The following is a 24,043-nucleotide window of genomic DNA, read 5'->3' as shown; positions in this document are numbered from 1 at the left end:
GGAGCATCCTTTATGCAGGTGTGTGGTGTAGAAGGTAGGGCATGTCTGGAAGTGTGGGGAGAGCTCAGGACGGAGCTGCTGGTGATAAGGGCAGCCTCGGGTCCAGCCGTCCTCGGTATCGATAAACACACACGCATACCCGTTGTCGCTCTCCATACTGGAACAGCACATGTATGCTGGAAATACACTCAACTGCTCTCTGTCCTTCCCTGGACACCATCAACCCTGACAGGGACCAAATCTGGAAGAGGTTCTTGCTGTTGATTTTGGTTTTTAATTGCAACACCCTTCACATTTTTGTCATTTCTATATACTTGATTTAGAAAAAATAGAAAACCAGAAAAATGGGGAAAGAAACTTTAAAAAATCAAAACTGTAGAAAGAGCTCAACTTTTCGTTGCGTGTTTCTGTGACTTGAGTGGGGAGATGCTCCTGCATGGACTGTCCAGTCCAGGCAGCCCCAGACGACCCCTTGCTACTGCCGCTCTCGACCAAGTGCCTGCCCTGGGCCCTCACACACCGGGCTCCTGGGCATCGCGGCATGAGACCTTGCGAACCATCATGGGTGGGGTTTGTGAAAACTACTGAAAACCACAGCCAGGTAGAAAGCTGTTGTCAGAGGTGGATAATGGGTGACATCCGGTGACATGTTATCGCTGGAAACAAGGCAGCCATTCCCTTCTTTCTTCCACCAGCGGGAGGGATTCCAGGAAGCCACTAGCAGCAGCATGTGTGCTTGTGTGAGGCATTTTCAATCTGTTCTCTGTCTGATTCTCAGGGACTGGTGCCTGCCATGTAGGGCATGATCTCTTCTGTGTGTGAAATAAGTTTCTTTTCACATGAGGCTGAAGAATAGGAAGGTGGGTGGGGACAGGGGTTGGATGTGGGTCCATCAGGGCAGGAGGGAGGGAAGCTCTAGCTGACGTGAGGCCAAGGCTCTGAGCAGGCGATGGTGCAGGCAGTAAAATGAAATCCAGCCTCATGGCTACTCTCAAAGGGAAGAGCATACTCAGGACGTCGTTCAGGGTGCACAGAATGCTGGGAGACCCTTTGTTTCGTGAAGAGAGGGAGCATTAGATGAGTTGATTCTGTTGTGTCCTGTTTTGAAATTTCAGATGATCTCTTTGTTGGATTATTGGCTTCTGCCCTGTGACTGTCCTCAAGGAAACTGCGTGTGGTATGTGTGTGTCTGTGCTCACAGGAGGTGCGGCGTATGTGCAGGTGTGTGCAGTGAGTGGCTGTCATCTATAGGGCTATGCAACAAAAGGCACACGTTTGATAGAAACAAATCACACAAGACCGCCACCTGGTCTAGGGCTTCAGCATGATTGTGACCAAACCTTTTTATAGAATTTCCTTATGTGAAGGCACAACACTCTGAGACTTTAAAGATAACAGAGTATTTTATTCCAGTAGGATAAAATTAAACAGGAATCTCGACAGTGCATGTGATTGCTGTGCTCATGTTGCAAAGCAGAAGGATGTGTATTCTGTTGCTGACGTTTGTCTCTTGTTCCCCCATCCCAGCCCATGTTTTCTTGGGTGACGAATGTATCCGTTCTGTGCAGAACCAACCACAGCCGTTTCCCCAGGCCATACTGGGTCCAGAATCCTCTTTTCTAGACCCACACAGCCTGGCTGGCTTGTCTGGATTCTTCGAGGCATTGGAATGGATGAAAATTACAGGGAGAAGGGAAAGGAGACATTATGTCTTGTCTTCCTGACTGGGTTTTGTTTCTGTACTGTCTCTTCTCAAGTTATCATGTTTCCCCTTAAATCTCATAGTGAGTTGCCAAATTTGAAATGCATTAACCAGTTGTCTGCATCTGGAACCAGTCAAGCAGTGGCTGTAGTTTGAACAAGTTATGTGTGCATGTAAAATATATACATATATACATATATACAAGTATGTGCATGAAAATGTATATCTTCATACTTTTTGATACATTGTATTCATTTGTTAATTTTTAATTATATTTGATATAAATTGAAGGTTTGTTGCAAAACTTTATATTTAAGAACAGTGTTAAAAAAAAAAAAAAAAGAAGTCCCAACCATGCAACACACCTGGGACTTACTTTAAAAAAAAAAATTCTGTGATTGACTAGTTTGCTGCTTGAGTAATATTTATCAGCCAAACTTTGGATTCTGCTGTTGTTTCTACAATGATATTTTGTATGAAGCAAAGTCCTTGGATTAAAATAAAAACTTAGAAAAAATCAAAACAAAACCACATCATGTTGCTGGGTGATATATGCAAGGGGATGGGGCTGCATGTCTCAGGGTGCCACATGAACTGGGGGTACCCTGCCAGGAGGGCTCAGAGAAAATAAGAACTTTTACAACTTGCCTTTGGGTCCTGATTACAACCCAAATGTAGGATTAGGTTGAGAATCCAGGTGAGGATCAGGGTGGACACTTGGCTGGATGAGGCTTGGGGCTGGGTTAGGATTACAGCAGTGGATGGGTTAAGGTTGGAGTTGGGTAGATGTTGGGTGAGGTTTGGGGAGGCTGGAAGTGTCTGGGGCAGGTTTGGAGATTACTAGTTAGAGTTAGGACAAAAGGTTAATTTAGGGTTAGGTTTGGGGTTGAGGTTGGATTTGAAATTAGAATTTAAGATTAGGGTTAAACAAAGTGTTAGACTATAAATGCGGAGATAATGGTAGGTTAAGGTGGGTGTTAAGAATTAGGGTTTGGATGAGGTTTAAGTTAGGGAGTAGTTGAGAAGTAGGGTAGAACGAAACTGGTTTAGGGTTTGAATGAAGATATGAATTATGGTTTTGACTACCCTTGAAAATGGGTTCAAGGTTAAGATACAAATTTAGGAATGAGTTCAAGTTTGGGATACAGTTGGAATTTTGTCAGGATCAGGTTAGAGTGAGGGTTAGGATTAGGGTAGGTATGGGATACAGGGTCTAGGTTGGAGTCAGGTCAGATCAGATTAAGAGTTAGGGCTAGAGCTAGGGCTAGGGGCTTGGGCTCAGGTAAGGGTTAAGGTTAGGCGTTAGGTTAGGACTAGGTTTAACGATTAGGGTTTGGGGTTAGGGTTAGGGTTGGGTTTAGGGCTTGGGGTTAGGGATAGGCATTAGGGCTCAGGGTTAGGGTTTAGGGTTAGAATGTTAGGGTTATGGTTAGGGTTAGGGTTGATGCATTAGGGAATTAGGTGAAAAAAATTGATCTAATAAATGGAAAGATATCCCATGTTCATGGGTTGGAAGAATTAACATCATCAAAATGTCCATTTTACTGAAAGCAACCTGCACATTCAATGCAATCCCTATTAAAATACCAATGGCATTCTTCACAGAAATAGAAAAAACCATTTTAAAATTTGTATGTGACCACAGAAGATCTCATATTGTTAAAGCAATACTTAACCAAAACAAACAAATTGGAGGCATCAATGTTCCTTGGATCAAAATATACTATAAAGGTACAGTAACTAAAACAGCATGGCATTGGCATAAAAACAGACAAATAGACCAATGGAACAGAATAGAGAGTCCTGAAGTAAACGCACACTGTTATAGCCAACTGATTTTCTACAAAGGTGCCAAGAATATACACTGTGGAAAGGACAGCTTCTGGGAAAACTGGATATTGAGATGTAGAAGATGGAAACTAGACCCCTATCTCTCACTGTACATAAATATCAACTCAAAATGGACTAAAGAGCTAAATTTAAGACCTGAAATTATGAAACTACTAGAAGAAGACACTGGGAAAACACTAAAAGAAATGGGAGTGGGCAGCGGGTTTTTGGGTGAGCCTATGAAGGCACAGGCAACTAAGCAAAATAGAAAAAGGGGACTACATCAAACTGAAAAGTTTCTACACAGCAAGGGATACTATCAACAAACTAAAGAGACAACGTACAGAATGGGAGAAAGTATTTGCAAATTACACATTAGACAAAGGGCTAATATCCAGAATATATAAGGAACTTAACAGAAAAAACAAAAAACAAACCAAAAAAAAAAACCCCAATTGAAAAATGGGCAAGGACGTGAAAAAACATTTCTCAGAAGAAGACATACAACTGGCCAACAAGCACATGAAAAAATTTTAACACAAATTAAAACCACGAGATTTCATCTCATCCCAGTTAGAATGACTACTAAGAACAAGACAGAAAATAAATGCTGGAAAGGATGCAGAGAAAAGGGAACTCTTTTACACTGTTGATGGGAATGTAAATTGGCACAGTCATTGTGGAAAACAGTATGGGGATTCCTCAGAGAACTAAAACTAGATCTACCTTATGGTCCAGCTATCTCGCTACTGGGTATATACCCAAAGGAAATGAAATCAATATATCAAACAGATGCCTGCACTCCTATGTTCACTGCAGTGCTATTCACAATAGCCAAGAGATGGAATCAACCTAAGTGCCCATCAACAGATAAATGGATTTAAAAAACTGTGGTATATATACACAATAGAATACTATTTAGCTATTAAAAGAAATAATATCCTATCATTTGCAGCAAGATGGATGGAACGGGAAACCATCATGTTAAGTGAAGTCAGACACAGAATGCCATATAATCTCACTTACATGTGGAATCTAAAAAAAAAAAAAAAGTGGTTCTCAAAGAAGTGGAGAGAAGAATAATGGTTACCAGAGGCCTGGAGGGGAGAGGACTGGATGGAAGAGAACTGGACTAATGGGTACAAAACTGTGCTATCTGCTCTAAGTGAATCATTGTGCAGTATGCGCATGTATTAAAACAACACAGTGTACCCCACAAATATGTACAAATAAATGTTAAAATTAAAAGAAAAACCTTGTTCTTATGGCATACAAGATAAATATTAAGAAAAAAATGAAAATATCACCATCTATAGAAAGCTTCTGGAAATACTTATGCAAATAAAGAATTCCCTTAAGCACAGGGAAAAAAGAGATAAGAAAAAATCATGACAAGCTGGTAGTCAGCTCATGTGATTTCTGTGAATGAATAATAATAAAATCCATTCTTAAGTAGAAATGTATACTATGTTGTACTTATTATTTACTCATTCACTTATTTATGTATAACATTATACTTACATATTTTGCATTAGTATATTAAAACAAAAGTGAATATTAAAAAAATTTTTTTTTTACCTATCCTTGGTTATGTAAATCACATACTACTTTCTGAATGGCAAACCAATTCTTTATAATCGAGAAAGATTTGGAGAAACTTCTATTAACTTAAATAAAATTTTTTTAAAGGATCAGCCACAAAATGAGCATTTAATTAAAATAAACACAGGCATGCACTTTCTTTAGGCTACTGAAATATCAACTCTTTAATTCCCCATTAGGAAAAAGCAAAACCCTGATTATATGACTTCAAATCATTTGAAGATGTGAAAAGATCATCTGTCTGCATTTCAGGCTAGTTCAAAGACAGCAAAGAAATAATTTCTTCTTCCAACTCAAAGCACATTTAGGAGAAGGACATCTGATAGAAGTGGTGATGCCAATCTAATCAATTTTAAAATACAAAGTGCTTCTAGCAATATTTGGATACATATAATTTGACAAGAAAATTTTATAAACCTAAGATTTGAAAAATAGAACCTATAAGCCCCAACAAAAAAGCTTCATTTGTAATTGAAAAAAAATTTTTAAAAAAAATGTCCTTCCAAAAAGAGACAAAAATCACTTTTATTTCTCAAGAGCACTAATAAATAAATTTGTACAGCAAAATTACAGTTACTACAAATCGCTTTCAACAATTCCATTGCTTCTTCCTTTGACCAGCTGAAAATCAAAATTCTTTCAGATTATACATATAACTTTTTATAACTCTGTTATTACTTACTGTGAACAGGGAAAGGGGGTCAATCTTGTGGCCATAATGTCGAACAGCCTCTCCGATGTAGCTGGGCTGGATGGGTTGGCTGTGAGCTTCAACACCACAGGTCTGCTCTGCGACAGAAAAACACATAAATTGTCACTAAATCAAAAACGCAATAGAACTACAGTGTATACAATATGAAAATAAACCTTTATAAAATGGATCATTTTTCCCTTAGGATGCACATCACTGCTGCCATATACTACATCTCTAAACAAAAAAAGTTCCATGAACAAATCAAAGATAACTTTTACATGACCCCTTCCTAGCAGACCTACTAAATGCATGTATGTCCACAATATTTCACCTAAGCCTGCATGTCAAGGTACAAAAGAATACAGCCACTTGTGTGCAGATGAAAAGTGTCAAGGGAGCTTGTTGAAAGAACTGCAGGAAGCTATTTGTTCTAGAAACATTTAAACATGTATTATTAATGTTCTTGGGAGCTTCTCGGGCATAATTCTGAAATACCTGGAGGGTCATCAATTTAAGACAAGAAATGTAAACTTGCTATACATTTATTTATGATACCAGGGACTGTTATAAAACACCATTTCAACTTGGTTCCTAATTTTCTGGGTGTCCTCAAACAAAACAAAAACAAAAAAGTTTGTATTTTCATCTGCCTCATTTGTAAAAGGCAGGTTTGAAAGGACAAAAAGACACAAGAAATCGAAAGATTATTTGCAATGAGAGTATGAATATCAACTCAAGAAACGGTAGATGTGTGTAACATGATTTTTCAAAAAAATTAAAATGCTCCACAGGGACAGGATAGTCTCATGGTTCAGTTACAAGTGCTAGCTTCCCAACTACGTAGAGTCCAGATCCCAGCTCTGTCAAGTTACATAGTATCTCTAGGCCTCAGTTTCCTCATCTGTAAATTGAGATAAAAATTATAATTGCTTTGTATAATTGTGAAAATTTAAGGAGTTAAAATATATGAACTAGACCCGGGGCATGGAGAAGGGAACGGGACCCTCTCGCACAACCAGGCACATCACGCCTGCATCTCGGGGCCCACCCGGGGACCCGAGGTATGCAGAAGGGGACTGGACCTCTCTCCCACAACCAGGCACACCAAGCCAGTGCCTCATGTCCCGCCCAGTGACCTGAGGATAGAACTGGGGACTGGACCCTCCCACACCAGGCACAAAATGCCAGCACCTCGGGGCCCACCTGGGTACCCAAGGCACAGAGAAGGGGACCGGCCACCTCTCCCACAACCAGGCACATGGCGCCAGTGCCTTGGGGCCTGCCCAGGGTCCAGAGGCATGGAGAAGGGGACCAAACACACCCCACAACCAGGCATACTGCCAGTGCCAAGGAGCACGCCCAAAACAGCAGCTCCATGTGGGTGGCCCACCACAGCCACCACAATAACCATGGCTACTGTGAGTGTGGCTAGTTGTCACAACCACCACACAGATGGTCCGCCAACCACTGGAGTGCATTGACACAAGAAGAGTGACCAGCAGAGACAAAGAAAAGAAGAGGATGTCTTTCTCCACAAAGCCCATTCCAGAGTGACAGAAGAAGCATCTGTTCTGTGATAATATTGGGGGACCTGATCACATCCCTCAGCATTGGACAGATCATCTAGGCAACAAGTTAACAGAGTAACCATTATTCTTTCAGAAGGAGAGAAGAAATCTAGGGCAATTAGAGGGGGGAGGGGGAGGAAATGGGGGAAGGGCCATAAAGAATAATTACGATTTGTAACAATATATATGCTAGTAATACTGATTTAATCAACATATCTCAATTTCAACCCCAAAGTATGTATAATCAATTTAAATTCAATAAATAAAATAAATTTTAAAAAAATATATGAACTACTTCGAACAGTGCCTATCATGTGTTAGCTATTAATAGTATTAGGTTATTATTTAAATGAAGTCTTAAAAAGGAAACTCCATGTTCTTTAAATGGTCAGCTAATTGCCTTTAATAAAGCACAGTAGGTACCAGATGACAAGTTATTAACCTTGAAGAATCAAGAGAAAGAAATATTCATCACGGGCATTAACTGTGGCCTAGAAGTTATTCATAATCATATAATTAATAGTATTTGTTTTTCTGATAATTGCTACAATTTTTATGGAGTACTATAATTTTCACTCTCAGATTTCTTTGTAGGAAATATAACTGGATAGCAGCCTGTACGGATAGCAGTTTCATTTATCCTGCAAATATATTACACAGGTGCAAACCAATATATTACTATATGAAAGGAAAATTAGAATAACCTCAATTTTGCTTAAATTATTAATATATGCATAGGCACAGAAAATCAGTGATGATGTTCTGTCAAAGTAGGACAAAACAAAACAAAAAAAAGTCTTTCAAACGAGACTCCTGTACCCAGGAAAAGTGTCCTTCAAACACGGGGAGATAAAATCGTGTCCCAGACAAAGGCGGGCCGCGGGGACTCGTCACACAGACGCGCTTACACAGCGCTGGAGCTCTTCTGTCTGACAGACGGTGTGACAGGGACCGCCACCAGCCCTGACGGCACAAAAGCCACTGGAGAGGCAAGCGTCACAACAAACTAGGAGACACTCGAACTGTGGGGACGATGAGGGAACCGCTCCCCGCCCCCGCTCAGCAGGACCCGGACCGGAGGCCACAGCCCCGCGACCCCGAGGCGCAGCCCCGCCGCCCTTGCTCCCCCGGCCCGGCCCCAGCCCCGCCTCCGGCCGCTCCGCAGCAGCCGCGGGGAAGGCGAGCGCGGCGCAGGGAGGGACGGCGGCGGCTCGCCTGTCCCCGCCAGCGCCGGGCTCCCGCCGTCTCCGTCCCCTCCCTCCACACTCGGGGCTCGGGGACCCTCCCCAGGCACTCGCGCCGCCCTCTCAGCCCGGCGCTCCCTCCCCTGCCTCGGTCGGGAGTCACAGCCCCTCACCCGGGCCTGCCTGCTCCGCCGGCCGCGCTGTCGTCCGCACTCTGCGGATCTGAAGAGTCTGTAGAGCTACCGCTAACGCCTCGAGAGCGGGGAACATCCGGGCTCCAGCCTCCCGGCAGAGGGACGGGGCTCCGAGGGAGAAGCGCCGACGCCGGAGTGGGCGGGACTGGCCGGCCGGGGGCGGGGACTAACCCCCGGCTCCGCCTACTCCGGGGTCTCCACCCCCCATCAGAGCCCCGCCCCTCTGCCGGGAGGCGGGAGCCCGGATGTTTCCCCGCTCTCGGGCGTTAGCGGGCGGCGCTCCAGAGACTGTTCAGATCCGCAGAGCGCGGACGGGAGCGCGGGCAGTGGGCTGAGGAGGCTGCGAGGGGAGCGGCTGGCGGAGCAGGCAGGCCCGGGTGGGGAGCTGTGACTCTCGACCGAGGCAGGGGAGGGAGCGCCGGGCTGAGAGGGAGGCGCGGGTGCCTGGGGAGGGTCCCCGAGCCCCGAGTGTGGACGGAGGGGGACGGAGACGGCGGGAGCCCGGCGCTGGCGGGGACAGGAGAGCCGGAGCCGCCGCCGTCCCTCCCCGCGCCGCGCTCGCCTTCTCCGCGGCTGCTGCGGAGCGGCCGGAGGCGGGGCTGGGGCCGGGCCGGGGGAGCAGGGGCGGCGGGTTAGGGTTAGGGGTTAGGGCTAGGGGGTGAGGGTGAGGGTTAGAGGATTAGGTTTGGGATTGGAGGTTGGGTTTGGATTAGGGGTTACAGTTAGTGGGGTAGAGGGTTGGGGTTGGGGTTAGGGGTTTGGTTCTGGTTTCGGGTTGGTGTTTGGGGTTTAGGGTTTATGGTTAGGGATTGGGTGTTGGGGTTAGGGTTAGGGATGTTAGGTTTAGGGATAGGGTTAGATGGTTAGGTATTGGATTAGAGAGTTAGGGATAGGGTTAGAGGGTTAGGGATAGGGTTAGAGGGTTAGGGATAGGGTTAGAGGGTTAGGGATAGGGTTAGAAGGTTAGTGTTCTATTTCCTCTAAACACTTGGTCTTGATTCCAATACAATGCATGAAATTGGAAAAATTTAAGAAGGGTCCCTGCAGGCTCGGTCTGAAAGTTGTTTTTGTTCGTTCGCTTTTAAATAAATTGTGCTTACTGAATCTCCTTGTATGCTATTCTGTCAATTGGTCCAAGTCAGTTACCCCATTCCTAACCCTTGCTTTATTTGGAGAAAATAAATGGAGAGAAGTGTTTAGGCCTAATGTCACACACTGAGGTAGGTTATCAAGATTAAAATTGAGGAACAGAAGTCGCTAATTCATAAATATTGGGCATTTGTAAGAGATTAATATATGTTCAAGTATGTTAACTTTTAATCTCTAGGGTAAGTATAATTCATACAGATGAGGTTCAGAGAGGTTAATGAACTTATTCAAATTCACCCTCTCTGAGAAGCCTTCCCAGAATGCTTCTGTTCATTCGGTCCTCTGGAAGACTGTACATTTGACAAGAGTCAACGAGTGTCTTATTTCTATTCCTAGCATGCAGGATGTATTACCTGCCATAGAGTAAGTGTGAATACATATTGAGTAACTGCATGAATGAATGCGTGCTGGTGGAATAGGAATTTAAGCCATTTAAAGCAGTTCCTTTTGTCTTAAATTATTTGCTTTTCTAAGAAATGTTCTGTTTTGTTTTGTTTGTTTTTTTGTTATCTTTAGCGTTCCTCTGAGTGAACACAAATTGCTTGCTTGTGATATGCAGCAACTTTTCATAGCAGTTACAATTCATGCTTGCAGTTCCTCAGGCTCACAAAATTTCAGGGTGATTAAAGACCTTACTGTACTGCTTGGATATCTTCAAAATAGCAAAAACAAGAGGACACAAAGTAAGATTTAATTTTTATGGATTTTGGAGGGAGTTATATAGTAGCCAAACATGCATTTTGCATCAGCAAAACAAGTATTTGATCCTTCTTGGAAACTTTTTAATGAAAGTATAACCTTAATTTTGTGATTATATCAATAAGCTTTAAAAAGAAGCCTTTCTGAGTGGTAAAAATAAAGTGGTTCTTTGATGTAATTAGTAACTGGCAACACATTATTGAATGAAGTCACTAATTTTTCTTACCAAGTAGAATTAAAAAGTTTACATTGAATAATATGCCGTTTAGTTTTGTTAATGGCAAATACTAAAGTAAATATGAAACAGAAAAATGTGAGAATTTCTAGTTATACTTTTGCCTTACGTACAAAAAAGTCTGTTCTTTGAAATAATTATATAAAATGAAATAAATTTGTAAGCTGATATTTTTCCATGGAAATTTTTATAGTAATCACTTGGAAATTTGATTTAACATTGCTTTTAAAGACAGTTAAAAAATATTTACTACCATCAAAAACCCATGTTGATCAAAAATTTAAAATTTATGTCTAGTAAATCATGATGGACAGCTTAGATATTGCATGATATATAAAAATCAGTTCAATAAAAAATTCATAATCACATAGCTTGAAAACATTCTAGTATCTTCTGTGTTTAGATATGGCTGTTGCACTACAGCTTAGAGTTCTCCAGGCTGCTATGGAATCTGTAAGGACCACCACAGATCACAACTCTGAAAATGTTATAGATCCTTTCCAGTCACCTTCTGCTCCCCATTCTGCAGTGTTTCAGAAATGGAAAAGCATTGTTGGTGAGTATCAAGGTAATGTTTTAATAATTATAAATTGAAGGTAGCTAGACTTTCCTCTGTTCTGATGACATTCACATTTTAAAAATATTAGCTTAAAAAGGAGGACCCAACTATATGCTGCCTACAAGAGACCCACCTCACCCATAAAGATTCACATAGACTAAGAGTGAAAGGTTGGAAAAAGATTTACCGTGCAAACAGAAAAGAAAAACGAGCTGGAGTAGCTATTCTTATATCTGACAAAATAGACTTTAAACTAAAAACCATAAAAAGAGACAATGAGGGACACTACTTAATGATAAAAGGACTGATCCATCAAGAAGACATAACAATCATAAATATGTACGTACCCAATGTTGGAGCAGCCAGATTTATAAAACAAACTCTATTAGACCTAAAGAAGGAAATAGACACTAATACCATAATAGCAGGGGACCTGAACACCCCACTGTCAATATTAGACAGATCATCTAGGCAAAGAATCAGCAGAGAAACACAAGATCTAAACAATACTCTAGACCAATTGCACTTGGCAGATATCTACAGAACATTCCATCCAACAACCTCAGAATATTCATTCTTCTCATCAGCACATGGATCATTCTCCAGGATAGATGACATAATAGGTCACAAATCAAGTCTCAATAAATTCAAAAAAATTGGAATTATCCCATGTATTTTCTCAGACCACAATGGATTAAAACTAGAAATTAATAACAAATGAAACTCTGGAAACTATACAAACACATGGAAATTAAACAGCATTCTACTTAATGACATATGGGTCCAAGAAGAAATCAAGCAGGAAATCAAAAAAATTATTGAAACTAATGAAAACAATGATACATATACCAAAACCTGTGGGATACTGCAAAAGCAGTATTAAGGGGGAAATTTATTGCATTAAATGCTCACCTCAGAAGAACGGAAAGATGGCAAGTGAACAACCTAACACTTAACCTTAAAGAACTAGAAAAATAAGAACAATCCAAACCTAAAGTTAGCAGACGGAAAGAAATCATTAAGATCAGAGCAGAACTGAATGAAATTGAAACCCAAAAAACAATTCAAAAGATCAATGAATCAAAAAGTTGGTTTTTTGAAAAGATAAATAAAATTGACAAACCATTAGCATGGCTAACAAAAAAAAAAAAAAGAAGAGAGAAGACTCAAATAACAAAAATTAGAAATGAAAAAGGCAATATTACAACTGATTCATCTGAAATACAAGGAATCACTCGAGACTACTATAAACAACTATATGCTAATAAATTTGAAAATATGGAGGAAATGGATAAATTTCTGGACACACACAAGCTTCCAAAACTGAACCATGAAGACATAGAAAATTTGAACAGACCAATAACAATAAAGGAGATTGAAGCTGTTATCAGAAGGCTCCCAACAAAGAAAAGCCCAGGACCAGATGGATTCACAGCAGAATTTTACCAAACATTCAAAGAGGAATTGACACCAATTCTTTACAAACTATTCCAAAAGATTGAAACAGACGCAAATCTCCCAAACTCATTCTATGAAGCAAACATCATCCTGATACCAAAACCAGGTAAAGATATAACCAAAAAAGAAAACTACAGGCCGATAGCCTTGATGGATATAGATGCAAAAATCCTCACTAAAATACTAGCAAACAGAATACAGCAACACATACGTAAAATTATTCACCACGATCAAGTGGGATTCATCCCAGGGATGCAAGGTTGGTTCAACATACGCAAATCAATAAATGTGATACATCATATTAATAAAGTCAAACACAAGGACCATATGATCATCTCTATAGATGCTGAAAAAGCATTTGATAAAGTTCAGCACTCATTCTTGACAAAGACCCTCTATAAGTTAGGTATAGGGAAAGTATCTCAACATAATTAAAGCCATATATGCCAAACCCACTGCCAATATCATCCTGAATGGGGAAAAGCTGAAAGCTTTTCCTTTAAGAACAGGAACTAGACAAGGATGCCCACTCTCACCACTCCTATTCAACATAGTGTTGGAAGTACTAGCCAGAGCAATCAGAGAAGAGAAGGAAATAAAGGGCATCCAGATTGGAAAAGATAAAGTCAAACTGTCCCTGTTTGCAGATGACATGATCCTATATATCGAACAGCCTAAAACCTCTACAAAAAAACTGCTGGAATTGATAAATGATTTCAGCACAGTAGCAGGATACAAAATCAACACACAAAAATCAGTAGCATTTCTTTTCTCCAATAGTGAACATGCAGAACGAGAAATCAAGAAAGCCTGCCCATTTACAATAGCCACCAAAAAAATAAAATACTTAGGAATTGAGTTAACCAAGGAGGTGAAAAATCTCTATAATGAGAACTACAAACCACTGCTGAGAGAAATTAGAGAGGATACAAGAAGATGGAAAGATATTCCATGCTCTTGGATTGGAAGAATCAACATAGTGAAAATGTCCATACTACCCAAAGTGATATACAAATTCCATGCAATCCCCATCAAAATTCCAAAGACCTTTTTCTCAGAAATGGAAAGAACTATCCAGACATTTATATGGAACAATAAAAGACCACGCATAGCCAAAGCAATGCTGAGCAAAAAAAAATAAAGCTGGAGGCATAACACTACCTGACTTTAAGCTATACTACAAAGTTATAATAACCAGAACAGTATGGTACTGGCATAAAAACAGACACCGTGATCAATGTAATAGAATAGAGAATCCAGAAATCAACCCACACACCTACAGCCATCTGATCTTTGACAAAGGCACCAAGCCTACTCATGGGGGAAGAGACTGCCTCTTCAGCAAATGGTGCTGGGATAACTGGATATCCATATGCAGGAGAATGAAACTAGATCCATACATCTCACTGTATACTAAAATCAAAAATAAACAAATGGGATTATATCAAACTAAAAAGCTTCTGCACAGCAAAAGAAACAATTAACAGAGTTAAAAGACAACCAACAGAGTGGGAGAAAATATTTGCAGAATATACATCTGACAAAGGATTAATATCCAGAATATACAAGGAACTCAAACAACTTTACAAGAAAAAAACAAGCAACCCAATTAAAAAATGGGCAATAGAGCTAAGTAGGCATTTCTCTAAGGAAGATGTACAAATGGCCAACAGACATCTGAAAAAATGCTCAACATCACTGAGCATCCGGGAAATGCAAATCAAAACCACACTGAGATACCATCTCACCCCAGTTAGAATGGCTAAAATCCAAAAGACTCTGAACGATAAATGCTGGCGAGGTTGCGGAGAAAAAGGAACTCTCATACATTGTTGGTGGGACTGCAAAATGGTGCAGCCTCTATGGAAAATGGTATGGAGGTTCCTCAAACAATTGCAGATAGATCTACCATACGACCCAGCTATCCCACTGTTGGGAATATACCCAGAGGAATGGAAATCATCAAGTCGAAGGTATACCTGCTCCCCAATGTTCATCGCAGCACTCTTTACAATAGCCAAGAGTTGGAACCAGCCCAAATGTCTATCATCAGATGAGTGGATATGGAAAATGTGGTACATCTACACAATGGAATACTACTCAGCTATAAAAACCAATGAAATACTGCCATTTGCAACAACATGGATGGACCTTGAGAGAATTATATTAAGTGAAACAAGTCAGGCACAGAAAGAGAAATATCACATGTTCTCACTTATTGGTGGGAGCTAAAAATTAATATATAATTCACACACACACACACACACACACACACACACACACACACACACACACACACACACACACACACACACACAAACCGGGGGGTGGGAGAAGATATAACAACCACAATTACTTGAAGTTGAGATGACAAGCAAACAGAAAGGACATTGTTGGGGGGAGGGGGGGAGGGAGGAGGGAGGGAGGTTTTGGTGATGGGCAACAATAACCAGCCACAATGTATATCGACATAATAAAATTAAAAAAAAAATTAGCTTAAAAAGTTAAGCTGTAAAATTTGAGAAAGTATTCCTTTTTAAAAAAAATTTATTTTATTTTTTGAATCAAAATCGATTGTACGTATTTTTTGGGTTGAACATTGAGATATGTTGATTAAATCAACATTACTAGCATATATATTGTTATAAATCGTAATTATTCTTTATGCCCCTTGTCCAATCCCTCCCCATCCCCCATTCCCTCCCTCTCCCCGCCTAATTGCCCTAGATTTCTTCTCTCCTTCTGAAAGAATAATGGTTACTCTGTTAATTTGTTGCCTAGATGATCTGTCCAATGCTGAGAGATGTGATCAGGTCCCCCAATATTATCATAGAGCAGATGCTTCTTCTGTCACTCTGAAATGGGTTTTGTGGAAAGAGACATCCTCTTCTTTTCTTTGTCTCTGCTGGTGACTCTTCTTGTGTCAATGCACTCCAGTGGTTGGCGAACCATCTGTGTGGTTGTGGCATCTAGCCACTTTTGCGGCAGCCATGGTTGTTGTGGTGGCTGGAGTGGGCCTCCCACGTGGAGGTTTTTGGCATGCTCCTTGGCACTGGCGGTATGCCTGGTTGTGGGGTGTGTTTGGTCCTCTTCTCCATACCTCTGGACCCTGGGCAGGCCCCAAGGCACTGGCACCATGTGCCTGGTTGTGGGAGAGGTGGCCGGTCCCCTTCTCTGTGCCTTGGGTACCCAGGTGGGCCCCGAGGTGCTTTCATTTTGTGCCTGGTGTGGGAGGAGGGTCCGGTCCCTGGCTCCATAACTCAGGTCACTGGGTGGGACCTGAGGCACTGGCTTGGTGTGCCTGGTTGTGGGAGAGAGATCCGGTCCCCTTCTGCATACCTCAGGTCCCTGGGTGGGCCCTGAGGCACTGGCGAGAAAGTATTCCTTCTGAATGAAAGTATTCTGCTGCTTTCTTTTCAGTGCTGTTCTCATTTAATTATTTCTTGAGCACTTCCCATGTGCCGAGCTCTGTGTTAAATGTTGGAGATACAATGATGACAGAAACAAAAGAGTCTGCTCTTGCAGAGATTATGAAATAGTAGGGAAATGTATAGATTAAGAATAGAGATTATAGCAGGGCAGCCAGATTTACATCAGAATTTAGGGAGATCTCTGAGGAAGTAAGATTTCCATATGGACATAAAGGATAAAGGGAGAGTTAGCAAGGTCGGGAGTCAGAGGAAGAGTGTTAACAGGCAGAGTGGCCGGTTTGTGTGGAGGTCCTGTGTCAGGGAAAGCTGCACTTGTGCAAAACTGAATGAATGTGGCAGTTGATGAGAGTGACCCAGACAGGACTTTGCACTGTGGCATGGGCCAGTTCATTTATAATAACACAGGCCACGTTGAGGAAGTTAGATTTTATCTAATGGGAAGTCATCAAAGGTTTTAAGTAGGTGGCATGATATAACCAGATTTTCATTTTGAGAAGATCACTCTGTCCTCTGTGTAGAGAGTGGGTTAGAGGAGAGCAAGAGAAGTAGCAGGAGTCCAGGTGGAGGCCACTGCAGCAGTCCAGGCAGAGGGTGGTGGTGTGGATATGGTTAGAATGCGCCGGACGTCAGGGCCTGCTGCAAATTAGTACATATCACCAAATGATAAGTATTCATATTGTAAGTCTTCCTTATTTTTTCCACAAAATCTGCTATGACCCTTATATAAGCACAGCCCAGAAAGATAACGTAAACACCACATATAGAGGATACATACACACACACACAGGATACACACACACACATACCTGTATGGATATGTATTGGACAAATGTGCACACACACACATGCACATGCATGTATCTCCAAACAGAGTACTTGGCAGTAAATTGTTTGAAGTTTAATCACCCCCACAGTCTTGAAGGCTTTGAAATCTAATTCTTTCTTTCACATGTGTTAAGCTATTTCATTGTGTTCAATGCAATGAGAAATTTTTAAACCATGTGAAAAACTCACCTATAAAGACAAGCTACTAAATACACACTGTTTTGCAATAGTATAAATTTAAATTATGCTACGTAAAACTTCAGTAAATAAAACTTCTAAAACATCCATGTAACCTGCTCCTACCCGTCCTTCCTTACTATCTGAACACAGTCTCTCCTCTTGACTTGCCTTCCCTGCCGTGTCTCTCTTTCATCCTGGGCAGAATTGTGTCCTTTACCAAGTCTAGTAATGCTCAGCTTCCTACACACTAGAGGTGACTTTGGATACTTTTCCTTTGCAGGACTCCTCATGCAGTCAGTGACTGCTTGGAGGAGTATCCTTTACTACTCCTGCTGCTGCTTTCCTGTTGGTATTTCTCATCCTCAGATCCATTCCTTCTCTGTTCCCATACCTAGGTTCCTGGTTTAGTGACTGATCATCTTAATGCCTGGACCCTAACACAGTAACCGTCTTGCTGTTTTCTTTTTGGTAATAATTTCCCTAACAGTCTGTCATCTCTCTCCTTAGATACCACCACCATTATCACCTTGAGCCTCAGGGCCCTGCATATCTCCAAGTTTGTTATTGTTTGTTTTTTTGTTTGAGTCATTTTAAAACAGATCATGGACTTTTGGACTTTTACTACAGTGCTCTCCTTTCTTTTTTCTGACTCCCCTAGCCTCTTATTATACTTGGGCTTAAACTTTTCACTCAAAGTAAATGCAGTTGCTGTAAGCCATAATGAGGCTTATAGAATCCTACAAATTTTGAGCTTGATAAAAGACCTTAAAAGTCATTGTGTTTTACATCCATTGTTTTATTTAATCCACAAAACAACCTTCTTTATCCATTCATTCAACCATCAAATATTTATTGAACATGAGCCATGTTCCTGCCTTCATGGAACTTATATTTTACTGGAAGAAATGGTCAATAAGCATATAAATAAATATGTTTAATATAGTGTCAGTGTAAATATCTACCTGTGAGGTAGGCTCTGTTTTACTTTCTAATTCACATCTTATGTATGAGGAAGCAAGGCTTAGAAAGAAGTGTGCTTAAGGCTACACCAGCTCTATATGGCTTCACGGCATGAGTGCTGAAATACTTCCCACTTATTCAAGTACGCAGACTAGCAAAGACCTGGTGTTTCCTTTTTTCAGCATATTGCCTTACCTCTTAATTATGGTTGTCAGCTGTGTATACAGCATGAAAGCTGTCAGAGATGCAGACATCAGGAAGAATCTGCTTAAACTTAGGACATTGTCTGACAATATCATTCTTCAGTATATCCAGGATATGAATTTTTTTTCTATTTCTTTTTTGCCTCAAAGGTGACCTACCCACTAGACAATTTAAAATACTATTAAAATATTTAAATGTCTTGCAGGATAAGTCATTAAAACCTGTTACATAATTTAGTCACATATAAGTAATTTTTATAATGGTTACTTATAGAAATTGATATATGTTTTCATAATTTAAAACAAAGGTTCAATTCCAATGAAGGGTTCCATTATTTCTCACCTACCAAGATGTCATTTTGGTTCTTATGGTCAACTTCCCATGCCTTTCTCTTCCAGTTCATTAAATCAAGACTCCCCCTTCGAGTTTTCTCCTGGCTGCACTATCTGTGTGGTACCTCCTGGAGCAGGTGCAGTAAGGATGTAGGAACACCAGTCCTGTCTGTTTGATCTGAGGAAACATTTCTCAGGAAATTCTTTTGTAGGATTGAATTTCAAATAGTGCGTATGCCCCAAATCATCTGAATAGCAAATCACTGGAATTACATTCACCTTTCTGATCTCTTTACTTTTATTTGCCTGATTTCTACTTTGTTACTATATACACTTTTCAGAGCTACTTTATAAAATTCAGAAATGATTAGTATCCAGAAATAATAATGTTCTTACTAAAACACGGTGTGCTTTAAATATCTGATGATGATTTTGGAATACAAAGAAGTGAAACAGTACTTGAAAATATTTAGTCAAAACATTTTGAACTACTGTTATAAAGAAAAATGTAACTTTAACCTGCACAAATTGTTCCTGTAAGCACTTACTAAAAATGAGGAAAACATATCTAAAGGTATTTTAAGTGAAGCAGCTTTTTAGAGGTCAAAGCAGAACTAGACACACATTCCAGGGGCCAGCCGGTCTCAAGGACTAACCAGCCCTCTTATCTTCAGGACACCTGGCAGAGTCCAAGTGAGTAAAAAAATCAAACAGTCCCTTATCGGGGTGCTAGCCTGTTAAGCCTGACCACGAATAAAGTCTTTGTCCAAAGAAAGGGTATAAAAACTCCAACGTAAAGGGGGTGGCGCTTTTCTGAAAGGCAAAGGGCCCCAGCTAGCTGGAAAATAAAATACCTCTTGCCTGATTGCAGCGTCTCTTGTCTTGTGGTCTTTGTGAAGTGAGCCACTCCGGCATGTGGGATTTGTGCTTGGTGCACGGGTCTTACACTACTTACACCCATCTAGTGCTTTGAGTTTTTCAGAAGACTCAAACTTTGCCAAATGATATCCATCTTACCAAGTTTGTCACTAGCTTTAACACTGTTATTTAGGACTTTGGAGCCAGAAGTACTGTTGCACTTCTTCAAAGAGGGAGAAACGTCACTTTTTCTTAATCACTCTTCTTCCTTTGTATAAATTAACACTGTAGTAAATAAGGCTCTTCTTTCATAGTCTGGTAATCAACGTTGCAGCAAAATAGTTTCTTGATTCTTGTTAACAGTGGCATTTGAAGTTTTAATTTATATACTTAAAGGTCCTCAAAAACTTCCCCTTGCTCAAACTGAATCTCTTCTGATGAAAATGCGTTTGGTGGCAAGTGATGAGCTTTATGTGATGATGCAGCAGAGGATGAGCCAGGAGAGTCCCAGGCAGGCCATGGAAACAGAGCTTGCACAGACGCTGCCGAGGCTCACTGTCCCAGCAGTCAACAGGATTGTTCATCATGGTAGGACTGTAGAGTGAGTGTGTTCTTCTTCCTCAAACAGAAATAATTTAAAAGGAAACTGATTAGGTTTCAAAATTTTAAATAGTGATTTTTTTATTTCTTAACATCAACATTATGAAAGGAATTTCTAAGTTGGAACTGATAGTCTTGAATAAAAGTCTGCTTTTTAATGTGTTAAATGCTGGCCTACATTTATAACAGTATGGCACCTCTGATATCTCTTTTAAGCTTTTGAGGAAATTGTAGATTCACATGCAGTTGTTAAGAAATAATACAGAGAGATTTCTTTACCCAGTTTCCCCAATGAACCTTGCAAAACTATAGTGCAATATCACTGCTAGGATATTGACACTGATATAATCAAGAAACATAACATTTCATTACCACAGGATCCCTTATGTTGCCCTTTCATAGCCACGTGCTCTAGCCTTCCACCACCAGCCCCGGCAACCTCTAATCTGTCCTCCATTTCTATATTTTTGTCATTTCAAGAATGTTATATAAATGGAACCATACAGTGTGTAGCCTTTCAGGACTGGCTTTTTCTATGCAGCATCATTATCTGGAAAGTCATCTTGGTTGTTGTATGCATTTATCAAAAGTTTGATCCTTTTTTTTTTTTTTTTTTTTTGCTGAGTAGTATTCCATAGCATGGATGCACCAGTTTGTTTAATCATTTTGCCTGTTGAAAGTCCATCTGTATTTCTTCCAGGTTTTGCCTATTACAAATAAAGCTGCTATAAACATTCATGTATAGGTTTTTGGGTGGGGATAAGTCTTCATTTTGAGGGGATAAATGTCCAGAAGTGCAAATACTTGGTCATATGGTAGTTGCATATTTAGGTTTTTAAGAAACTGCCAGACTTTTTCAGAGTGGCTGTACAGTTTTACCTTCCCACCAGCAGTATGAATGATCTGAGTTTCTTTGCATCCTCACCAGTATTTGGACTTGTCACTATTTTTTATTTTAGCCATTCTGATGGGCATGTAGTGATATCTCATTGTGGTTTTAATTTGCATTTCTATAGTGACTAATGATTATATATTTATGTATGTATATGCAGTAATACCTGGAGTAACCACTAAGAAAGCTATGCAAAGAAATACACTGGAAAACACTATAGATAATATTTTCACCACACATTAAAAAAAAAACCTATGTAAGGTGATAGATGTATTAATTAGCTTGATTGTGGTGATAATTTCATAATGTATACGTGTATCAAAACATCAAGTTACACACCTTAAATATTCATGGTCTTATTTGTCAACTATACCCCAATAAAGCTGAAAAAATTTTAAAAAAGCACTACAGATTAGTCAAAATGGAATTCTAAAAGATGTTCAGGTAACCCTAAGGCAGGGAAAAGAAAACAGTCATTGTTAATCACTAGAAAAACATGATAAACCCAAGGTATTTTTGTGGGTTTTTTTTTTTTTTACTTTTGTGATTTATATTTGGGCTAACAGGCTTCTGGACTAAAACTCTGAAACTGAGCCATGTTTATTGCACGCTCAGCATTTGACTGAACAGCGCATCCGATGAAACAGCTCTGCAGATCTATCTAACGCAAAATATGATGTGGTCTTAATGTTTGGTTTCTACAAGGAGCTCGTGGTTTTAATAATTTTGAAGTTTAACTCATCTTCATTTCATTAGTAAATTGAATCATTTATACTTGCATGACTTACGTATTTTTTAATTTCTACATTGTTTTAGGTGAATTCGCTTTTTCTAGTATTTTGTATCTACTACATGTAGTACATTTATATTGGATAACTGAATTGATAATTACATTGAACATTTTTACCAGCAAAATTACAATTTGTAATGGCTTGCTATTAGTGATCTAATTTTAAAATTTTTTTAATACAGAGAATTTAATCCAGACATTATTGACATTTTGAATACTCCAGAAAATGTAACTCAAAGCAAGACCTCAGTTTCCCAAACTGAAATTTCTGAGGAAAATATTCAGTATGAACAACCTGTTTTCAATCCATTTCAGAAAGAAATGTTCACATATCTGGTAGAAGGATTCAAAGTATCTTTTGTAAGTAAATCAATTACATGGCAAATGTTTCTTCGCACAAAAGTAGTAGAGGTTTTACGTGTCTGTACTATGTTTTAAAAATCATATCTCTTTGTGCCTTTCAGAGTTTTTTGAAACTCAGACTTGTATTTTAATAATAGAGTAATATATGTTGCTAATTTACCCTTTCCAAAAGGATTAACTATGTGCAGCATTGGTTTTTAAGTCTATACCCTGAAAGCCCTTTTCTAATCTTGTAGTTTTTATCATAAAAGAGGAGATCTTTGATGATTACTAGTGTTATAAAAAATTGTAACTCTAACCTGCACTATTGCCTATATAGCCTTAGCCTGGACAAATTGTAACAGAAAAGTAACAGAGAAATATGACTTTAGCTTAACCTGCACAAATTATTCCTGTAAGCACTTACTAAAAACGGGGAAAACATATCTAAAGGTATTTTAAGTACAGAAGCTTTTAAGAGGTCAGGCAGAAGTCAAGGCAGAACCAGGCACACATTCCAGGAGACAGCCGGTCCCAAGGCCTGAACCAGCCCCCCCTTATCCTCTGAACACCTGGCTGGACCAGGGAAGATAAACATGTAACATCTTTTATCGGGGTGCTAGCGGTGTGAGCCTGTTGAGTCTAACCATAAATCTCAAGGCGCCACAGCTAATTAACAACTCAGCCTGTTATGAGAATCTGTCTAAAATAAACTGTATAAAAAGCCTTGGTATTGTAAGTTCGGGCCGCGCGACCCAGCATGCTGATGAATAAACGCCTCTTGCTTGATTGCAGCGGACTCTTGTCTCATGGGCTTTGTGAAGCGAGCTACTCCAGTGTGTGTGGGATTTGTGCCTAGTGCACGGGCCTTACATCTTGGGGGCTCGTCCGGGATTTTACTTGCTCTTCCTGGGACCAGAGACTAGAGGATGGAGGATCACTTGAGTAGGTACCGCGGTTGTCTGTCTGACTCTGTCTGTTTCCTTCGCTGTCTGCTGTGAGTTGTCTGTTGTCATTTGGTTACGGTGGTTCAAAGAGGTAATCACCGGTCCGATTTCAGGTTTCTGGGGCTCCGTAGGGGAGCCATCTGGAGTGGTTAAGCAGTGGGGCAGACGTGCCGGACGCCGCAGCCACAGGAGTTCTGGAGGACGCTCCGAATTCCTCTGTAGGAGACTGAGACTCCTTCCGAGTATTCTGATAATCTGGTGTTAGCAGTGCTTGTGGCAGGGGTGCATCGGTGTTTTGTTTCTTGTCTGTCTGGTTGCGTGTGCTCGTGGCAGGGGTGCATCGGTGTTTTGTTTATTGTTTGTCTGGTTGTGTGTGCTCGTGGCAGGGGCACATCGGTGTTTTGTTTCTTGTCTGTCTGGTTGTGTGTGTGTGAACTGACGAGTTTCTGGGGTGACATGGGGCAAACTGTCTCAACCCCTTTGAGTCTGACTTTGAAACACTGGACTGATGTGAAATCCAGAGCTGATGGTTTGTCTGTGCCAATTAGAAAGAATAAATGGGTAACACTTTGTTCTGAGGAGTGGCTGGCTTTCAACTCGGATGGCCTGCGGGAGGTGCCTTCTCTCTGCTGCTGATCACGGCAGTGAAAAGGAAAATTTTCAATTCTGATCATCTCCCAGAACAGACATTTTATATTACTGTCTGGGAAGACTTAGCCACAGATCCTCCTTCCTGGGTTTGTCCCTTCGTTCCTTTAACAGGTCCAATGGCTGTGTTTACTCTCCGAGGAGCAAAAAAGAAACCAGA

This window comes from Cynocephalus volans, chromosome 17 (assembly GCF_027409185.1).
Source record: "Cynocephalus volans isolate mCynVol1 chromosome 17, mCynVol1.pri, whole genome shotgun sequence".
Classification (NCBI taxonomy): Eukaryota; Metazoa; Chordata; class Mammalia; order Dermoptera; family Cynocephalidae; genus Cynocephalus; species Cynocephalus volans.
Note: the sequence above shows the minus strand (reverse complement) of the source record.